The sequence below is a fragment of the Kogia breviceps genome, chromosome 8 (assembly GCF_026419965.1).
Source record: "Kogia breviceps isolate mKogBre1 chromosome 8, mKogBre1 haplotype 1, whole genome shotgun sequence".
In the NCBI taxonomy this organism is placed as follows: domain Eukaryota; kingdom Metazoa; phylum Chordata; class Mammalia; order Artiodactyla; family Physeteridae; genus Kogia; species Kogia breviceps.
In genome coordinates, this window is record NC_081317.1 from 117,031,152 (window position 1) to 117,051,544 (window position 20,393).

General features: G+C 51.8%; 2 protein-coding genes across 15 annotated transcripts in view; one reads left to right on the forward strand and one right to left on the reverse strand.

Moving 5' to 3' along the window:
- The window catches only part of CBR4 (carbonyl reductase 4), a 153,771-nt gene extending 144,186 nt beyond the window's left edge, over window positions 1–9,585 (forward strand). The window contains exon 6 of the transcript XR_010841701.1: window positions 9,567–9,585. The gene's annotated coding sequence lies outside the window, so the exon portion shown is untranslated. The remainder of the gene's footprint in view (window positions 1–9,566) is intronic.
- PALLD (palladin, cytoskeletal associated protein) overlaps window positions 1–20,393 on the reverse strand; it is a 391,482-nt gene that overhangs the window by 73,172 nt on the left and 297,917 nt on the right. The window contains exon 1 of one of the 14 annotated variants that reach the window (XM_067040080.1): window positions 10,457–10,560. The exons of 9 other annotated variants lie outside the window; for them this stretch is intronic. The gene's annotated coding sequence lies outside the window, so the exon portion shown is untranslated. Of the gene's footprint in view, window positions 1–829; window positions 848–10,456; window positions 10,561–20,393 lie in introns of those variants that run through there. 4 more of the 14 variants (XM_059071517.2, XM_067040081.1, XM_059071518.2 and 1 more) reach the window with 4 other exon arrangements.

A 20,393-nucleotide genomic window follows, 5' to 3' on the forward strand; every position in this document is an offset into this window, starting at 1 on the left:
GTTCACTTGCTCAAACCTCCCTACTGCCAGGCCCCGCTCGCCGTCTCACGAATCTTCTGCTGCTCCCAGGAGGGCTGCTCACCCCTCCCTGGGGTCTCCAACTGCCTACTTCAACCTCGGCCTCACCAGCCCCCTCTGCTGCCATCCCACGACCCCACTCATTCGGGGACACCTAAGTGCTCTGTGAGTCAGTGAGCGTTTGCTGAGTGAAGGAGCGACACTAATTTGTTTGCTCGATTCTTGAAGTGTCAGGAAAGGTTTCCCAGTATGTCCTCCCCCAGCCGTCACCGAAGACAGGCCGTGGGCCGTTAAAACTCCATTCCCGCAGCACAACTGTTTTCCCCTCATCGAGTCGAAGAAATCTTAGCTGGCCGGAGAACTCCGTGGGGCACAGAAGGCCTCGGGCACCGCAGGGTTCCGTGCGGTGAGAGCCCGCTCGCTGCTTTAGGGGAGATGAGCCCAGAGCGGGAAGAGCCCGCCCGCCTGCGGACGCCCCGCCTCCGCGAGGCGCGTTTCCTTCCTTCTGGAAAAGGGAGATTTTATAATTTTTAGAAGGACAGACGATGGTCTCACAGGACTGTTCTACAATTCAATAAAGAATGTATGTAAAACACTCGGAAAGTTCAGTGTCATTAACTGTTTGTTGAATACATGGATTAAGCAATTCATGTGGACTTGAGTATCGAGAGAGACCAGCCAAGAGCAACCTTTACTACCCGGCATATCCGATCATGAGCGCTAATCTCTGAAGGTGATCTAGTCATGGTTTTCTGCAGGAATTGTGGCCTAAGACAGAACAAAACAGAAGGAAACACAAGAGCTCTCTGACCTCTGGATCCACGACTTCCCCATGGACGATGACTCAGGGTAAAAGCACCGACAAAGGCTGGGTTTCTGCTGCACCGGCCTCTGCTGAGACCCAGCAGGGCAGGGCCTGCCGTCCCCACCTGCACAGAAGCCCTCGGGAGATGGTGCGAGGACCTCCTGAGGCAAGAGGAGGGGAACCAGGATTGGCGCGCAGATTTGGCAGGAAGTCTGGATCTCCGCATGGCGGCTTCCGGCCCAGAGAGATCCAGCCCCGCGGCCTGGGCTTGCTCCCGGGTGACATCATCTGATCTCCACGCTGCAGCCCCACAGAAGCCTCCGCATCCGACGAGGCCCCGGCTTCCAGCTCAGCTGTGCCTCCCCAAGCCTAATATGGAAGGCCCCTGAGTCGCGGGAGGGACCTCCGCGGTTGTTAAAATAGCAGAGGTGCTTACTAATCACCGTCGGGAACGAGTGCACATACAGGGGGATGGCTTTCCAGCTCCGCCTCACCACCACCCAGACGGTGTCTCTAAATCCGACCGCTGGACTCCTGGACTCCTACGGTACACGAGGCCCACACCAAACCTGGTCATCCTGCGGTCTAAGACAGGAGACCACTGAAAATCAAATGCGAACCTAAAATGCTCTTCTTAAACTACGTGAACTTTTCTCTTACTTGAGCTCAACAGAGATCAACCCCTGACCACGTGGAACTGGTGATTTCTGTAAACTGTCCTGTGAACCAGCTTAGAGGTTACAGCAACTCGTTAATTATCCTGTTTCCCAGATTACACTGTATCCGAAGGGTATTATCTCCTGAAATGTAAATTAGCACAAAACATTCCAAAAGGTTTGGCAGTCAGTCTCTTAGTTTTCCTACATGGCCCGCGGTGGTAAACCTTGCTGCAGCCAGAATTCCCTTCTGGCAAAGCCACAGCAGCCAAGCTTAGAAGCTGGACTCAGGTCAGGTGACACCATACGTTTCCCTGGTCTCCGTATACTAGGATATATACACACAACTAACACCACTACACACCTTTTAACCACCTCTACCATCACTTTTGGAGGTCACGGGCACTTGGGACTTTTGTGAAGCTTGTATTTCTAATACAGTTTTGCGGATGGCGCACAGGCTTGTAATGTGAACCGGAGGGAGGCACTTCCTGTCTGAGATCCATCTTTGTACTTCTCCAAGACCAGGGGACCATACCCCCCAGAGTCACCAGCTTCCTGAGTGTTTCAGCCCAGCCCTCCGTGAGAGCGGGCAAAGCTGAGGCGGAGGAAAGGCAGGGCTGCCCGGGACGCCCGTCGTCTCCCTCCTCACACGGCACGGGGACAACTCATCTCGTCTCATCCGGTCTCTCACTCTATGGGAGGACCACAGACACCCGAGAGCAACGCGGGTGGCCCGGGCAGGGACAGCTGGCCGTGCACAGCCCGAGCCAGGACCACCGCTGCACCGGAAGACAGGCTTGGGATGACGGCCGTTCCCTCGGCTGCTTCAGAAAATAAAGGAAGGCGGCCGGGAAGGACAGGCGGGCACGTCGCAGATGCATCTAGACTGTCACATCGTCCTCTCAAGAGGTCTACACCACACGCAGCTTTCCGGGTGGCCCCGGGCAGCACCTGGTGTGTGCTGGCCTCGTCAGAGAACCCAGAGGTCCAGCCCGACCCTGTGGTTTCAAACACTGCAGCCTTTAACCTGTTTGCTGGGAGCTGCGGTGCCCTCACGGTTTTCCTGACGCATAATTTCAGCTGATGCGGGTTGGCAACAAAAGTGATGGGCGTTATTTATTTATTTTTTTTTTAATGAAAGTTGCAGAAGAGATATTGCATTTGAAACCAGATCTAATTACAGTGATGAAAGGATGAACTAGTTATCTCAAAGTGAAAAGAGGACCCAAAAGCCATTTTGTAAAAGAGACTCGAACCCAAGGGTCAGGGCAGACCCCACCGTACGAGCAAACTCTGTTTCGAGATGTTCAGTCTTCACTGTATCCTTTCCTGATCAAGTGGCTGAATGTTGATAATGCAGCTGTATGACTCTGCGACTGCACGTCATTATTCGGCTTACGTAAAACGCAGTGAACCAATAATTGCTGTGCTACATAAGCTATGACACTTCACGATCAGTGTGATTTGGAAATATATCCTAATTATAGATTTAAGTAGAAGGCTGCAGTAAAATGAAACTGCTGCCACCATGAGAACACCAAGCAAACATTTAGGCGTCCAGTGTGAGTATCCTTCTCTTTTATTTTCCGATTGGTGTGTTTGGCTCAGTAGGCAGACAAAATCAAAAGGGTCAGAGAGAAAATAAACATGTAGGTAGACTGAGCTCTGAGGGGCAGAGCCTGGGAGCTACAGCAGCAGAGCCACAGCGGGGGGAGCAGCCAGAGCACCCGGGACACGGCGGCCACCCCCCAGGGCGGGGCCATCCACGCAAGGCGGCCAAGGCAACCCAACCAGATGCCTCCACTGGGATCACCTCCCCCAAGTAAACTGGGCTTCAGGATCCTAAACATTAGCATTTACCCTTAAAAGCTTTTCTCCTGAACCTGCGTAATCAGCGTTCTCCATTTGACTTTGCCAGATTTGCCATCCGTGCAGAAGCTGCTGGAAAACCCTACGGTTGCCCTGGGTGCACATTTCCAAGTGTCACAATCCCCCTGCACTCGGAGGGGAGGCCCCAAGGGCTGGAAAGAGAAACCAGCCAGAGCCCGAAGGCCCCGGTCCTCCTGTAACTGAACCTTCGGAAAGTCACAACCAAGTGCACGCTTTATACTTTCAATCTGTCCAGCGGAGGGGTCAGGACACCCGTCCTGCAAAGGCCCTGGACCAGCAAAAGCCCCGAATTGTTAAATAAACGACAGCTTGGCCTCATAACTGGCCCGGGTCTCACACTCTCGACCTTGATAGGCCTGTGAAGGGGAAACACGCAGGCTTTTCTAAATCTCAAAATACAAAAATAATTCCAACTAGCTTTTTCCATTGTTTGTACCTTGGAGCAAGGATGCCGACCTGGTAGAGGAGAGTCTGGCCGGCGGTGGAGGTTACTGAGTGTCCACCGTGGCTACTCAGTGGTTCTGAGGGGAAACGGTGCAGTTCTGCACGTCTGCAAACTGACAACTCCCGCTGGCCGTGCACGAAGAGGGGCCCAGGATGCCTGGACTCGGACAGCTTCCGTCTCATCCCCGGACGATGTTTCTGCCTTTCAGAGAGATCGGCAGGCTCAGGTACCTCAGGTACCGGTCTCTCTCGCAAATAAAAGCTCCGCTTTGGAGAGGCAACGTCCAGCTCCGCGTCCCGTCCTGGGCATCCTGCCCTCACCTGCTGGGACAGGCTTACAGGTGCTGGTGTGGACAGCGTGTGCTCAATCCTTCTGCTATGTGATGCAACCTCGTGACACGGAGGGCGTCTGTTTTCGTTTTCTCTCTTAACAAGTGCCTCAAATAGATCTTTCTACAGACCCACACGCCACTTTATACAAACGCATCCATTTAGAGTTAGGAAGGCAAGGAGAAGATGAGGCTTTACCAAGAAAAACCACACATGTTTCCAACTCCGGCTATGAATTCGTTCATCTGTGGTTTTTTACTGGGTTATGCTTTACTTCAACACTCTTGCACTGGGCAGGTTTTTCAGACCTTAACTTAGTCAAGTGACAGATCCTGACGTCCCCTTCAAATACAGAGAGCCGAGCTTCCTCGCTGTTTGCTCCCCCGTGGGGCAGGGCCACCCCCTCCCCGGGTTTTCACCGTGGTGATCACTTCCCCTCGGCTCTGTCCCCACGCTGAGCTCTCAGAACATCACACATGGGTGTCCACTGCCTCCTGCTCACCTCCCTCGGGTCCGACACCCGAGCTGCCTTTCCCTCAGGGCTGCCCGGCAGGACCCGGCTCGCCCCTCAGGACCGTCAACGCCAGGGGCGGTCAAGGCCACCTTCTGAGCCCTGGGAAGGGTGAACGCGGCCCCTTCAACCAGTTCCTCGGCCACCAGCTTAGCTGAGACCGACGTCCATTTCCTGCCCGATTCTAACCGTCCCGGCGGCTCTCCCGTCTCCCGGCTGACCCCCTGCGCCTGCCCCACGAGGACGTCGAGCAGCCGGGAGAGAGAGAACAGAAGCGGAAGGCGCCCTGCTGCCCTCCACCAAGGCACCGCGCGGAGCAGCGAGGTCTGATTTCGGTCGCTGCCGCAGCGTGACACGAACAGCACGCAGTGAAGAGCTGTTCCATAGCCTGCGACGCGAGCTCGGCACTGCAGAGGCGAGATGAGCTCGGGGAAGCAGCTAGCCGTGGAAGGAACCGCTGATGTGGGGACTCCAGGTGCCAGAGCTCCCCAGTGGAGGGAGCGACTGCCGGGACGCTCAGGGCGGAGAGGGGGTGCTTGGTGACGCCTGCGGTGACGTCAGCGCGCGGGGGGCGGGTCGCAGTCGTCCAGCCAAGCACCGACCGCCGTCTACCGAGCGCGCGGGGGCGGGTCGCAGTCGTCCAGCCAAGCACTGACCGCCGTCTACCGAGCGCGGGCCGCTGCTCCACGCGGGAGACACACAGACGGCGAGCGGGTGGCTCTCTCCTCCGGGGGTGAAGGGGGTGGCGGGGTTCTGGGGTCCGGGACACACGAAGGTCTTCAGATCCCGGCCTCGGGCAGACCCCGAGGGCACATGCCACCCGCCGGGCGAGCGTCACACCTCCTGTCCTCCAACGCCCGGCCCGCCTCGGGGACCCCGCGGACCCCGCCTTCTTTCCGGAACCGCGGAAGAGCCCCTGCCGTGCCCGACCGCAGCCTCTCCTTCCACGTCTCCCGACCTCTGACGGGCAGTGCTCCTGGATGCGTCCCCCGGCACGGGACGCGCGGAGGCGGTCCGCACTCCAACCGCGGCCGCCACGGAACGCGAGGGCCCGGCCGGGGGACGGACGCCGCAGCGCTCCCGGCCTCCCCCGGCCTCCCCCGGCCCGCACGGCCGCCCCTCCGCCTGCGCTCCTGCCCGCGGCCGCCCTCCTGCTCCTCCTTCCCGGCTCCGTGCCCGCCAGCACAGCGCTATCTGAGGCCCTGGATGTGTCGTTTCTTTCTTTATGGTTTGTCTCCCATCGCTACAAGACAAGCGGCACGAGGGCAGGGGTTTTTGCCTATTTGTCCACCCGGGTCCCTACTTTATTCCCAGAGTCCAGCCAGCGGCCAGGCCACGGGGCTCGTTCAACAACAGCTGTCCAGCCCCGCCATTTCAGAGCCACGTGGCTCTGGGCGAATTCTTACCCTCCCGAAATCTCACTTGCATCCTTTTTAAGATGGGGGTGCCGACGGTACTTACTACATGGGACTGCGGTGAGGGTTAAACGACGTAAAGTGTGTTAAACATTTTAGCACCTTTTCTGGTAGGAGGCAACTAACTGCTCTTTGGTATTCATCATGTCGTTACTCGGGATCTCATAAGTATACACAGCATCTAAGTTGACCCGAAGTCTGCCCAGTCCCCGGGAGGCATTTGTTTGGGAATTCAGTGCACTGGCGTCAAAAAGAAAAACAAAATGCCTGAAGTCTGCTTTCTTGCTATTATTCAAGATTCCTTTAAAACCGACCCCGACTTGAAAAACACTGAACGGACAGCTTGCAGGGGTGACGCTCGGCTTCTAGAGTAAAGACGATGTTCAGGAAGGAAGTGGCCCACGGCAACCGGCCGGCAGAACAGGCTCCCCGGCCTGCTCGATGGACAACGGGCCTCACCCCGGCCCCGTCACCCGTGTCCTTCCCCCTCTGGTGGCAGCTACTGCTGTCCCCACCCCCCAGCTCTCTGGTTCCAGGCTGGGGGGGGGGTCTCTGTTAGCACGGGGGCAGTAGGAAAGGAAACGTATCTCTGCGTACCTTTACTTTCCCTTTAGGGTTTACATGGAAAAAGACAAGGTGGGGTCCTTCTTGCCATCGCTGCTGGGATTAAAAGTCGTTTAAAAAAAAAAAATCAAGTTGGAGCTCTGAGCGCGTTTTCCCACAAAACCACGTTAGATATAATGGCTCCATTCGATGGTACTCTGACCTGTCCTGGAACCCAACCACAAACGGACATGTTTTCAATGGGAGGGCGTGTTCACAGCTCCCGGCGAAGGACTGACAAACGCACGTTCAAGCTCCAGCCCCCGTGACACGGGGGGCGCTGACCCTCAGCGGGCCTGGCAGGCTCACCAAGGCAGCACACGCGTCACCCAGGGGTGGGTGTGTGCCTGTGAGTCTCACGCGCCGTGCTCCGGCTCTACTTCCTTCCAGCGTGGATGGGCCCCGGTGCCCGTTCTCTGACACCAGGAAACCTGGTAGAGAATGCTGCACGCCCTGCCGGCTCTGGGGAGTGACAGCTGCTGAACCAAGCTTCCCCCCTCCCTCCCTGCCCGCCTGCTGAGACTGGCGGGTCTATTCTTCTTACTTGGTTTTGTCTGTATTTAAAAATAATTAATTAATTAATTAATTAATTCATGGAGCATTGGGTCTTCGTTGCTGCACGGGCTTTCTCTAGTTGTGGCGAGCGGGGGCTACTCTTCATTGCGGTGCACGGGCTTCTCACTGCGGTGGCTTCTCTTGTTGTGGAGCATGGGATCTAGGCGCGTGGGCTTTAGTAGTTGTGGCTCGCGGGCTCTAGAGCACAGGCTCAGTAGTCGTGGCGCACGGGCTTAGTTGCTCCATGGCATGTGGGATCTTCCCGGACCGGGGCACGAACCCGTGTCCCCTGCATTGGCAGATGGATTCTTAACCACTGCGCCACCAGGGAAGCCCTTTGTCTGTTTTCTTATGAGTCTATTTCTAACACTTCTATATGGAAAAAAATTGCAAAGTTTTGCCAAATATCAAAAAAATGGTCATTTGCTCATTTCTTCTGGCTGACACATTTTGCCTGCAAATGGCAGCTTCTCCCTTAGGAGGAAATCTTTTCCATCAAGGAAGCCTTTCCGCCGTCCAAAAGCCCAGGCCAAGCTGGAAAACAGCATCGTTGCTTCCGGCAGGGGGAAGCTCTGGCAGCTGGTCGCCCTGCACTCCGTGGAAGGACTCGGAGCTGCACGAACCAACCACCCGAATTCTCAGCCTGCCTTCCGGTCCTTGTGACCCAAATCCACAAGTAAGAGAGGCTCACCTAACCGGAACTGCGCGCGTCACCCATCATGGTTGTCCCTAAAGCACACGAGCAGCAAGCAGCGAAGACGACTGCTCAGGGTGAAAGGCGCCGTTAGGGGTCAGTGGGGCTGGGCCGGCTTCAGGGGGCGTTTCTCCTTCCTGACCCCTCAGGCGCTCCGCTCCTTCCTTCCACTGTACCTCCCCGGCTTTCCTACAAGGCTGGGCTGGCCCTCCCCAGTCGCACAGTCTCCTTGGAGGAAGCCTTTCTCATCCAGCACCGCTAATTCTTCATCCTTCGACACAATCCGATACAGAGCTTCCCAGCAAAACCAACCCCGTGAGCGAGTGCAACCTCGCTTTTGTAGAGCAACCGGAGAGGCGGAAAGGGGACGGCCCGAGGACCTCCTACCGCCCTGTGTCTCAGAAGAACATCTGCGGAGTGACTTACCGTGTGTGAACGCAAGAACACGTTCACAGGAGAGTGCAGTGTTCGTCTACGTGTTTTTTTGGTGTCTACCTCCCCCATTTACTTGAAGAAGAGTCATTTTGCCAAGTAAGAAATAGTATAGGCATTTTAAGAAGCACAGTGAACTTCCATCACCTGACGTTTATCTGGATCTTCTGAAACAACTGCTGAAAAAGCACATCGCATGTTGACATGAAATTGTTTACGGGGAAATATACGCAAAAGAGAAAGTAATGTCTAAAACATATTTTTACTGTTCCCAGTGACTGTGAAAAAAAATCCGGAAAGTGGGGGAAGAAAGCAACAGCGGTTTGGATGATCAACAGCTGTGTGACCAAATTAACAACTTCCTTTTGAAATAATGACTCCAGCACCTTGAGCAGTATGGACTCCTTGATAAGTTCCAGGAAATACTTTATACTTCAGTAATAATGAGTGATTTCAAAGATAGTAGAGTACAAGATTTACTACAGTCTGGGGAAAATAGTTTGGGGAAGAAAAGCAACCATGCTCAAAAATAGTATAAAGATTACAGCTCTTGAGAAAACAACACAGTAAAGTATTTTAAAGATCAACTGCAAGGCAATGCAGTAGGTGGCATTCAACTCTTACTAAACAGTTTTCAAACTCAACGAAAACCCAGAGCCCACAAGCCTGTAATGAAGCCCCCCAGGGCTGCTGTAACCAGGACACCGACCTCTCGTTCTCCAGGTCTGCGTCCCCACCTGGGAACACACGGGGTGTGCAGTTATTACACCGTTTCAAGCATGCAGGCTACTGGACCGCGCCAGCTGCCGGAATGTTATGATTCACGGGTTTCACAGCCACAGAAAACAAAGCTGTGTGACTGTCGACCACCTACCCCGAACTCTTCACCCAGAGCACCAAGTGTTCACACAGCCAAAAAGACAGTTAGGATGCTGGTGTGCTCGATTATGCGCTGTATGTGCCTAGTTTCTTAGTAACGGATGTGGTGTGGGCACCTGGCGACCCAGCCCGGTCCTTATTCAAAACACAAAAACTAGAATAAGTGTCAGAGAAATCTTATTTTATATAACATAAATAGAAAAAATAAAAAACATAGCTTAGAGATTCGTTGGAAAATGTGTTGATTATATATTGATTCTATACCTCTTGCCTACTTGTGATACAGCCACTGTTAAGGATGGACTAACCACGTGACTTCCTCTCTCCTCAGGTCCAACTCCGGACTCTTCCAATCGCTCCAAGGCACGGGGACCCCCTACTCTCACCCGCAACAACGCAAACCCACGTGAACAGACCAGGGAAAAAATAAAATTCACTCAAAGCTCTCATCACCAAGTCAAAGTCGCCCAGCTCTTGAAAGTAGTCCTCTTCCGTTGGGGATGGAGGAAGACCGCACGAAGCGGCTACCTCTGCACTGCGAGCTCAGAGACATGCCCCACCCCACTCCCCGAAGACCCGGCCAGTTCTTCCTCAGACAGTGGCAGTACTGCGACGGGACCCCTCAAAACACCCACCAAGAAGATGTCCTCCAGGGCAGAGCTGGGCAGTTTCCGAGGCTGCTGGGACCGCCGCTGAGCCGGAGCGGGGGGGGGGGGGGGGGCGGCGTTATCCCGAGGGCAGGTCACCCAGGAACCGGGCTTCCCGCCTCCCAGGCGAGGGTCTGTCCGCTCGGCCCCTCCCTGGGGCCGCAGGGCACACGCAGCTCGGGCTGCCTCGGCTCCCGGGGACCGGGGTCGGAGCAGCTCCGCGCGCAGGGAGCCCCCGGCCGCCGCACTCCGCGCCCCGCACGCGGGCCACCCGGCCTCGCCGCTCCCCCGGGCCGGCGCCCCCGCCCCCGTGCGCGCCGGCTCTCCGCGGAGCAGCGCCCCGCCGAGAGGAGGGCCGGAGCCCCTCACCACACCCCGCCCCTCCCCGCCAGCTCTGCCGGCCGTGGTCCGGGCAGCCTAGCCTCTCCGGCCCCCACACGGTCCGAGGCGCCCGAACCGCTCTCCGACCGCAGGGCCGGGAGGGCTCCGCCAGGGGCCGCGGCGGGGCGGGAACGCGGGGCTGCTGCCCGCCGGCCCCCTTTTCCTCCCCTACCCCACCCCCACGCCGCCCTACCTGCCGTCCGGCCGTGCCCCGCCGCTCCGGGACCCCCAGCGTCCGGGAGGACCCGCCGTGGACCGCGCGCCAGACTGGACGCCCCGCCTGCGCGCCGGGGCAATAAGAGTCCACGGGGCCACGAGGGGGCGGGGCGGCCTGGGCCGAGGGGCGGGGCGGGGCGGGGCGGGGCAGGGAGGGGGGCGAGAGGAGGGGAGGAGGGGGAAGGGAGGGGACAGGAGGGGAGAAGGGGGAGGGGAGGGGAGGGGGGAGAGGAGGGGGGAGGGGAGAAGCGGGCTGCCCGGCAGGTTGGCCGCGCGCCCGTCCCCACCTCCGGGGAAGCAGCCCCCGCCCCGGGCAGCACCTGGACGACGAACGGGCTTCCCCGGAACTTCCAGGTGGGATGGATAACGGGAAAGAGTTTAACTTTTTTTCTAGGCCAGCAGGGATGTTGGCTGCATGTCGGGTGATTTGACCCAGGTTTTGAGTTTTCTCGTTTCTGGACTAAGAAGGAAAGTCCAGGACCTCTGCTCCAGGGCAGCATTCCAGCGGGATGGAGTGAAACCCGGCGGAGGCGGGGGCGGCCCGGGAAGAAGGGGCTGCGGGCGTCGGGCTGGGCCGGCGGGTCGCAGCCCAGCTCCTGCGCGCCGTCAGGTACCGTCAGAAAGACCGTGCAGCACTTAAACCCCAAAGCATACTGATCGTGTGGAATGCTTCTTTCTGTTTTAAGGAAGAGAGAGGATCATTTCTAGAATTCCATTAACAGTTTACTCTGTTCCGCTTATCAATGAGTAACTGCATTGCGGGGCTCTGAGGGTATAAGAAGCAAAAGGCGCTCTGGCTTAGCAACGGTGCCTATCCTGTGATCTTCTGTGGTAAACTTCTAGAGGCCCTGGGCCACTCGCTTTAAACTACGACGCCTACCGCCTACGACGCGAAAGTTTCTATCGAACTGTTAATTCCACAGTTAATTTCTTATGTAAAGTGTGTGGCTTCCTGTGGGCTTAACCCTAAGTCCAGGTCGGGGACTTCTCCTTTCACTAACCCAGCTCAGGACGCCCCTGGCTCCGCACATCCCCTACAGTTGGCTCAGGAGTTATTTCTGGCCTGTTCCTCCTACACCGCGTGCTCCTTGACCATCAAGTCCGTATCTCCTCCATACACCACGAACTGTCACGAACATGAATGGATGAATGCTAATAGATCGCATATATTGAACACCCATGGTTGTGTCCAGCCCTTTCTGTAAAATGGTCACCAAGAAAACTCCAATAGATGCCATCTAGGTTTGAATGCCAGTGGCCACGGTAACTGGTCTAGTAATTCTATCCCTGTCTTCAGTATTAATACCGAACAATAGGGTTTCTGGGTTCACAGCCCTGAGACAGAGACTCTACGTCTCTCTCTCTCCCAGAAATAGTGTTAATGATTTTTAGATTAAAAATGATGTCTGTAAAATACTCAAACAGTAAACCCAAAGAGGATGGTTCCCTGTGATTCAACCCTCAGAGATAAACACTGCTAACAGCCTGCAGTATCCTCTTCCAGACTTTTCTGTTTGTGCATTTCAACACATACGCAACACACAGATTAGATCATCATCTCCCTGTGGTTCTGTAAACTACTTCTTTTTTAACCTACAATATACCGTAGTCATCTTTCCAGGTTTACTACAAGGCATTAGCCTCTTTTCAATTTCTGCAAGGAACAGGGGTAAAAAGCTCAGTACGTCACTGTTTAACTTCGCTTTTCTTTCAATTTTTGGTGTGCTCACTCCCGGGCAAATGGCCATTACGGCTGCAAGAATGACATCAGTGGTACACTGCAGAGCTTTCCAGAAGGCTGCACTTGACATTCTGAAGTAGGAGTTAGGACTTAGTGGTCTGTGCCATTAACTGTGGAAGTCTGTAGTTTTAAAAACTTTTCATAGCAATGGGATTAATTTGATGAATTTTAAAGCTACAGTTCTCAAGTGTTGTGATTTTATGATTTAGGAGCCCGTTCTCAACGTAAGGGCAGCAAGAATGACATGGATAAGGCCGAGTTACCAGCACCACGAGCTTGGGAGAGTGTGTAGGAGGAACTAGACCCACAGGGTTGCTGAACTACCAGGAAACATCCAATTCCTCTCCTCTCCAGAGATCTGCCGTCACTGCCTTACTGCTACTATAGGAGCCCAGAAACGCGAAGCAGTTTCTACTTCCCACAGGTCAGACCCGGGAGGATTTCAGAACTGGTGCAAAACACGAAGTCTTTTAATGCTTTCAACTTTTAAAGATTTTAGGCGTGCAGTGGGGGAGGCTGGGAGAGGCGTGGGTACATCTTAGCTATCACTTTGGCAAGTCCACGATTTGTGACAACTGTTATCAGTACTGAGAGGAAGGCTGCCAAGCTTGAGAAAGAACATGCAGCCCCTTGTGTACTTGGAAGGTCCTGAGCAGCAACCATCTCCTTAGATTTTCTCCTCTCTCTCCCTGAGCGAAAACTTAGAGCTCTGTGGCTTTAGGGCAACAGGAAGGGGTGGAGAACACACCTGCATCCACTCATACCCCCAGGGGCTGCACTGTGGGACTCCCACTGGCCCCCCGGGAGCGTCTGGCAGAATCTCCTCTCAGGTTCCTGTCTCCAGGGTCACTTTGGCGCACTTGGGCTCAGGGGGTATGGCTCAGTGGTAGAGCATGCGACTGCACACTTGGGCTCAAACACCTATGGCTTCAAACGTGCAAACTGAATCTGAGATGAAGTAATTTGCTCAACTGTCTGTTTGGGGAGGAGCGTGGAATGGGTGAAGTTAATCCTTCAAATCATTCCTTGTTTCTCCTTTTCACATTCGCAGGAAAAGAATGAAGCTCAGGCTGGTTAAAAACTAAAACAGCAGCAAAAGACAGCTCGAAACAAATGGTATTCACCGAACAAACAAGATCCTGGCAGGGAAGCCAGCCACAGAGATCTGACAGCTGGCAGGTAGCACACGGCCCCTACCTCACACATGCTCAGCATCGGTGATGATATTTTATAAAGTTGATACGATGAGGAAATCAAATCCATGCCTTCTCACCAAACGTCCACTAGAAAAACTACCACCACAAGTCCCAGCGCCCAACCACGCTTTTCTGACATGTAAAGCCCAAATCTACATTTTCCTTCCTATTATTTACAGGTAGCAGTAAAAGACCATTAGTATATCTTCAGGCATTTTGCTTAAAATAATATTTTAATGAAAGGTACCCAAACCTTGAGATTTTCTCAGGAGATTCTTGGCCAGTGGGTTGGCACGCATGTCCGCCGAGTGACCGACGGGGAATATAACAGATGTTCTGATAGCAATTCAGCATAAGGGTCCATTTCCACTCACCTCTGGTGCTTTGATATTATTTTCAAAAACCCGTTGACTTAGCTCTTGCTGTATTTTTAAAAGGTACAAGATCTTGTCTCAGTGGCCCGTTTCTTCAGTTGTAGAGATTACTTTTGCAAGGAACCCCAAACCCATTCAGCAAACAAGAACAGACTAGGGAAACAGTAGAGCAGTTACTGATTCTACCTGATACTGGTTCCAACGAATATTATTTTTCAGAAAATGCTTCTGGGAGGAGAATGCTTAAGATCACCTTGTATTCTATTGACGTTTAAAATGTGCACCTTCAAGAAGTCTTGGGCCACTTTGAATTTGCACTCTTTGTAATTAATTGCAGCATTTTTAAAGAAACATATCTGTTTCCGTGTCAACAACTACCAAATTATTTTAACGAAAGTGCGAAATCTTTAAAAACATGGGTCTCAATAAAGATGTTTAAAAATAAATAAATAAATAAAATAAAATAAAAATAAAAACATGGGTCTTCTCAGGAGGCTAAGCCCCGGGCACTAGCTGACCATGAATGTGGACTGCTGGGGTAGAAGGAAAGGGCAAACCTCCAAGGACAGTTCATACTTTCAACATAAAAACAGAGTGTGTATCCCACTGGCCAAGATAACTTTCTGGCTCTCTGGTTTGTACATAACTTTTTATTAAGGGCAGGGAGAAAGGCCAAGGGGAAAACAAAGGGGATTGTTTGTACTGTGTAAAAGTGACTACAGCCCAGTGGACAAAAAATACTAAGTGAGAGGGAAGATGGCTCCCAAAAGGGCTGCAGTCAGGGAGGTTAAAGAAAGATCGTGACGTCCTAAACAAAAGAACAGACTGAGTTTGCCAGAGCAAACTAGGCCTTGAACCCGCAAAGGACTCCAGGGGAATCACAGATTCAGACCAGAGGGCGCCTGAGGAAGGGTGCCTGAAAGGGCTGGGCTCTGGAGGCAAGACGGCCCGGGTCCATGCAAGGCTGTTGCCATGACCTTGAACTCACAGAGCTCCTGTGCTCTCATCTGTAAGGTGGAGGAGAGGCATTTTCCCTTGGCCTGCCCGAAAGAAGATAAGTGAGGTGCTGCCTGGGCAGCCCTAACACAGCGCCCAGTGCATGGTGGGTGGCCTTGGTTTTCTCGCCCCTTTAATGTGTATGTTTATATCCTTACAGTAGCGAAGGAATTTTTTTTTCTTTTAACAAAACACAGTACTTAGGAGCAGAGTAAACAGTAATAATCTGACATGATGCTGGTCATTTCACACACATTCTCCCATTTTATATGCCTGTACAACCCATGGGAGGTATGGCTGTTACCATCACGCCCCCTTCATGGAGGACACTGACCACAGAGAGGTTAGTAACTTGCCCAAGGACACAGAGCAGGTCAGGGGAGAAGCAAAAGCATAAACTGTTGACTCCAGAACCCAAACTCCAGGGATTCTATTTTTTTTTTTTTTTTTTTTTTTGCGGTACGCGGGCCTCTCACCTCTGTGGCCTCTCCCGTTGCGGAGCACAGGCTCCGGACGCGCAGGCGCAGCGGCCACGGCTCACGGGCCCAGCCGCTCCGTGGCACGTGGGATCTTCCCGGACCGGGGCACGAACCCGCGTCCCTTGCATCGGCAGGCGGACTCTCAACCACTGTGTCACCAGGGAAGCCCAAGGGATTCTTAACTTTGGAGTGAAAAGTACATACCTATGGAAAGTCCCTTAACAACCTCGGGACACCAAGATCTCCATCAGTGAATCCTTGTTCTTGCCACACTGCACTGTGCACAACGTCTGCTTGACTTGAAATAGTTCAGGCAGCTCTAAACATGTCCTGCTTCACCCACAGAAGAATCTGACTCATTACTGAGTATCCTCTTCCAAATCAAATGAGTTATGCTGGCTCTGATGGTATCACCCACAGATTCCACGTGGATTACTGACAAGGCAGAGTGAAAAGTAGGCATTTGCCTTTTTCTGTGACTCTCCCGAGTGAATGACGAAATACTGCTATGAGTTGGCTTGTTGGTTTGACTGTCCTGTGTAAGAAAAACCTTCAGCTGAGTCCTATAAATGTACTCACTGATAACAGACACGTAGGCCATAATGTCACATGATATTAATCGCAGTGGCAGTTCATGAAGTCATGGGTGAGATTTCTCTCAATACTGTAACCTCTGGTGACAGCCTGACAAGGAATCTTGTGTTGCTTTTTGTGCAGATTCCTTTGGATGCTTCGAAAACCTGCGGACCAGCCATCATTCGACTGCGGCTCCCAGAAACACAGCATGTCGAACAACCTGGTGGCGGATCTGCTGTGGGTGGTGCCATGGAAACCGAGGAGCCCAACGGTGTGCAGCCGGGGTCTCGTGTACAGCGAGGAAAAGAGGGCTGGTTCCCACCCCTGAAACCCTCCCTCTACCGAATCCGTCACTTCCTCAACTGGAGTATCCATCCATTCCCTTGAATTAATAAGCTAATCTTCTGGCTCAAATTAATGGGATTATGTTATCTGAAGTGCTTAATTTTCTTCCTTTGGGAAGTACACAGGAATTTGCTTGGGTGCTGCAGGGAAAGGCTTTCTAGCAGAGATTTCCAACTACTAAGAGGATCGTTGAGATTATTTTATGGCATAGATCTTTGACACAAAAAATGTGCAAACCTCACAGGGAGATCACCTCTGTGCTTTGTGACCGCCTGGGGGGGTGGGATAGGGAGGGTGGGAGAGAGGGTGATGCAAGAGGGAGGAGATGTGGGAGCATGTGTGTATGTATAACTGATTTAGTTTGTTGTAGAGGGAAAACTAACACACTATTGTAAAACAATTATACTCCAATAAAGATGTTAAAAAAAAAAAAATAAAATAAAATAAAATTAAAAAAAATGTGCAAACCTCGACGCTGGTACTGAAAGGGACTGAAGAGAGAGAGCGATAAGGGGAAGTCAAATATTCCAATTTTCTCTAAGAATAGAAATTTAATAGATGCATTTTATACTGGAAAATCCCCTGACTGTATACCCTAAGACACATAGAGCAAATATTCGGTAATATCGGTAATTTAAGAAATTAATTTATCTGTATATAGTTTATGTAATTGATCGTTAAAACAATTGACTTAATATTGATACTGCCTGTTATGGGCCCCTGATACAATGAAGTACTAGATTTCAAGAGAAAAAAAAAAAATCAAGACTTTTCCCTAAGATTCCATTAGGTATAAGGAATATTCCCATTGTTCCAAAGAACTGAGATCACTGTTCTTATATCAGTGTATCATATTTTTCTCTTTGCTGATAGTAACCTTAGAAAGAGTTAACTGATTTTGAGGTAATGTGGTCACATAATGGGATGATATCATATCTTCAAAGAACGATTCAAAGAACCAAGCGGCTCAGCAGTGCTTTCAGATGGACTTTTTAAAAATATATATGTATAATATGCAATGAATTGTGATGAAATGTGGCACATGAAGCATCCAAAGAGAGAAGACTGTGCTGAGGGAAATCAGAGTTTAGGGCACCCGTTTTAAAGTTGTATACAGTGCTCTGTGTAAAATAGGTAACCCACGGGGACCTACTGTACAGCCCAGGGAGCTCTGCTCAATACTCTCTAATAACCTAAATGGGAAAAGATTTTGAAAAAGAATACATACATGTATGTGTAAAGCTGAATCACTTTGCTGTACACCTGAAGCTAACACCATGTTGTTAATCAACCAGACTCCAATATAAAATAAAAACGTTTTTCAAAGGATTAAAAAAAGAGAAAAGCCTCAGTTTTCTCATCTGTAAAATGAAGACACGATTATCTTCCTTGCATGATCGATGCAAAGATTAAATGAGTGTAAGTAAAGACCTAAAAACAAACAAACAAACAAACAGGTTGTAATTTCGGAGCAAAGTGGTCAAAGTGATGAGGTTTGGAAAGTAAAGTTTTCAATGCAAGAAAAGCAGAAAGACAGCATCCCCCATAAAGACTAACTGCAGCCCTACCTCCTTCAGACCAAGCCTCTGCAGAGCACTACCTCAATTGAAAAAAAGCCTCGCTGCAGACGGGTATATTAGCGACGGGTCGAGACACGCCTCAGCCACTGTCGCTCTCAGGTCCTGAGCCGACAGGCGGCAGCGTTAGACTCCGCCTTCCCTCCCGCGCGTGCGCACGCGCGGCAGACAGAAGCCTCGCCTAAGCTTGGTGCCACCGTGCCCTCGTGACACTCTACAAAGCCTCTGTCCCAGCAGCGGATGGACTGGCCGGACAGAAGCTCTCCTCTCAGATCGGCTCCATATCAGAGCTCAGAGGCGCATCGCAGGGGGAGTGATTTGGGATTTGGTGCCCCGCCTCGGGGTCAGCGTGCCACGGCCCAGTGAGCAGCCCAGCGGGGCGTGCTGGCCGGGCCAGGAGGTGGTACTCAGGGAGAAAGGGATCACCCCGTCCTCAAGCCGCCCTGTTGCTTGGAGAGAAGCATCCGGGGAAACAGAAGCGGAAGTCCTGGGTTACGAGGAGGGCAGCTGTGGTCAGGACGGTCATCGTCTGCAACCTTGGGCAGGTCCAGCGCATCCGACAGTGGGCGCCGGGGCTCAGGCCCACACACTTGGGGCAGCCCGCAAAAAATGTTTTACATTTTAGATAATTTTAACCTCGGAAGAAAAGAAATGAACATAAATGAATGTCGTCGTGAGGACTATATAACAACTAATCCAGCCTGGATTCCATCCATCTTTATGCCAAGGCTGTTATAAAATACAATGCTAATTTTTTTTTTTTAATGGAGAAAGGGACCCATGAAGGCAGAAGAGTCTGGGGCCCACGAAAGTCCCAGTGCAGCCCTAACTGTCGAGGGTCTGCGCCCTGCACACTTTCATTGGTTGTAGAGCACGTCTGCCCCCTGGCCTCCTTTCAGGGCTGTGTGAGAACCGAAGGCGGTAGGCGTCACACGTTCTTAAAAGAAGGAAGCAGGTCCTATGTTCTGAGGCTCCTCACCATCTGAGCGGGCAGACAGAGTCAGCTGTCAACACCTGGTGCTTTGCAGCTGCTCATTCACGTGAACGCTTCTCCCACTGAGAGTGAGTTACTGGCGCGTAGGTGAGGCACAATCGTCAGTTCACCGGGACACCCTTTAAAGGCTTAACCGAAAGCTTGATGCATTTAGAAGCTGGACCTCCTCGGGTCTTGTCTGGAGAAGGAGGGAGGGCCAGGTTGAGGGTGGCGGGTGTGCTCCAGACCCCGGCGTGGCCCCCGATGCCGTGTCTCCTGGAAGCCCTACCCATCCTGGGTCTGTCCACCTCATCTGCAGAATGTTCTGCTTTTCACTTTTGAAATCCCTCAAGAGTCCCTTCTCAATTTCATCTCGTTCGCAGTGTTGAGAGAGCACTTCCGCTACCAAAACACCACCTCTATTCCCTAAAACAATTCCAAGCTTGGTCTCTAGTCGCCATGTACCTATTCAGACTTTAGTTTTTAAACTGATTTATCTTATCTTGATAAGATTTATCTTATCAAGATAAATCTTTATCTTATCTTATTTATCTTTATCTTGATCATGATGACCATGATCAAGGTAATTAATACACCCATCACCTCCTGTGTGTGTGTGTGTGTGTGTGTGTGTGTCTGCACGCATGCATGTGCAAAATTTACACATACCAGGCTTTAAATGTAACAAGAGATCTCATCCAGTCCTAAGTCCTCTTGGAAACGAGGTCGTTAGGGGAAAAAGGTCCCTGAATTTCTTGGTGTCCTTGTCTGCTCAGTGGAGGGGCTGGATGGTGTGATCCCTAAGGCTGCTTCAGGGGGGATGGTCCTGGGGTCAGGCCCAAGGTCACCCCGCTCTGGCCTGGGTGTAGGTAGGACTTCTGTAGCAACTCTTCCGGGGGTGCTGGGGTATTGCAGAGAGCAAGGGTCTTCAGTGACAATCCACTGAGAAGTGACCAAAGAACACTAAAACCTCTCCTTATGTTTATCTTATCCTTTAAATATTTGTATCTTTGTGTATACTTTTAATATATGCAACATAATACACGCACGTGTTTTACACATACAGGCATGTGTACATAATACCTATATATACACGCACAGACAAACCTCAGAGATACTGTGGGTTCAGTTCCAGACTTCGGCAATAAAGTGAGTATTGCAGTAAAGCAAGTGACGGGAACTTTTCGGTTCCCCAGTGCAGATACCAGTTATGTTTACACTATACTGCGGTCTACCAAGTGTGTAAGAGCAAAGTGCCTCAGAAACAATGTTCATACCTTAATTTAAAAATACTTCATTGCTAAAAAAAGGCTAACCATCATCTGACAATGCAGGGCTGCCACAAACATTCAATTTGTAAAAAAACCCCAAAAAAACCCAAAAAACCACACACTACCTGTGAAGCACAATAAAACAAAGCACAATAAAATGACGTCGCCTGCATATACAAAATATTTTACTAAAGGGGATAAACGACCCAAAAAACTTAGTATCCCATGGTTTTACGGTACAAAGAAATATGAAAGCAATGCAATTCACCAGGTGACATGTGGCAGAGGGCTGGCTTGGAACACCCATCTCTAGGGTCAGCTTAGAGCTTCAAACATGCAAATTTAATTTGGGAGGAAGCATACGGGGGGTCTGCTTTCCACTAGTC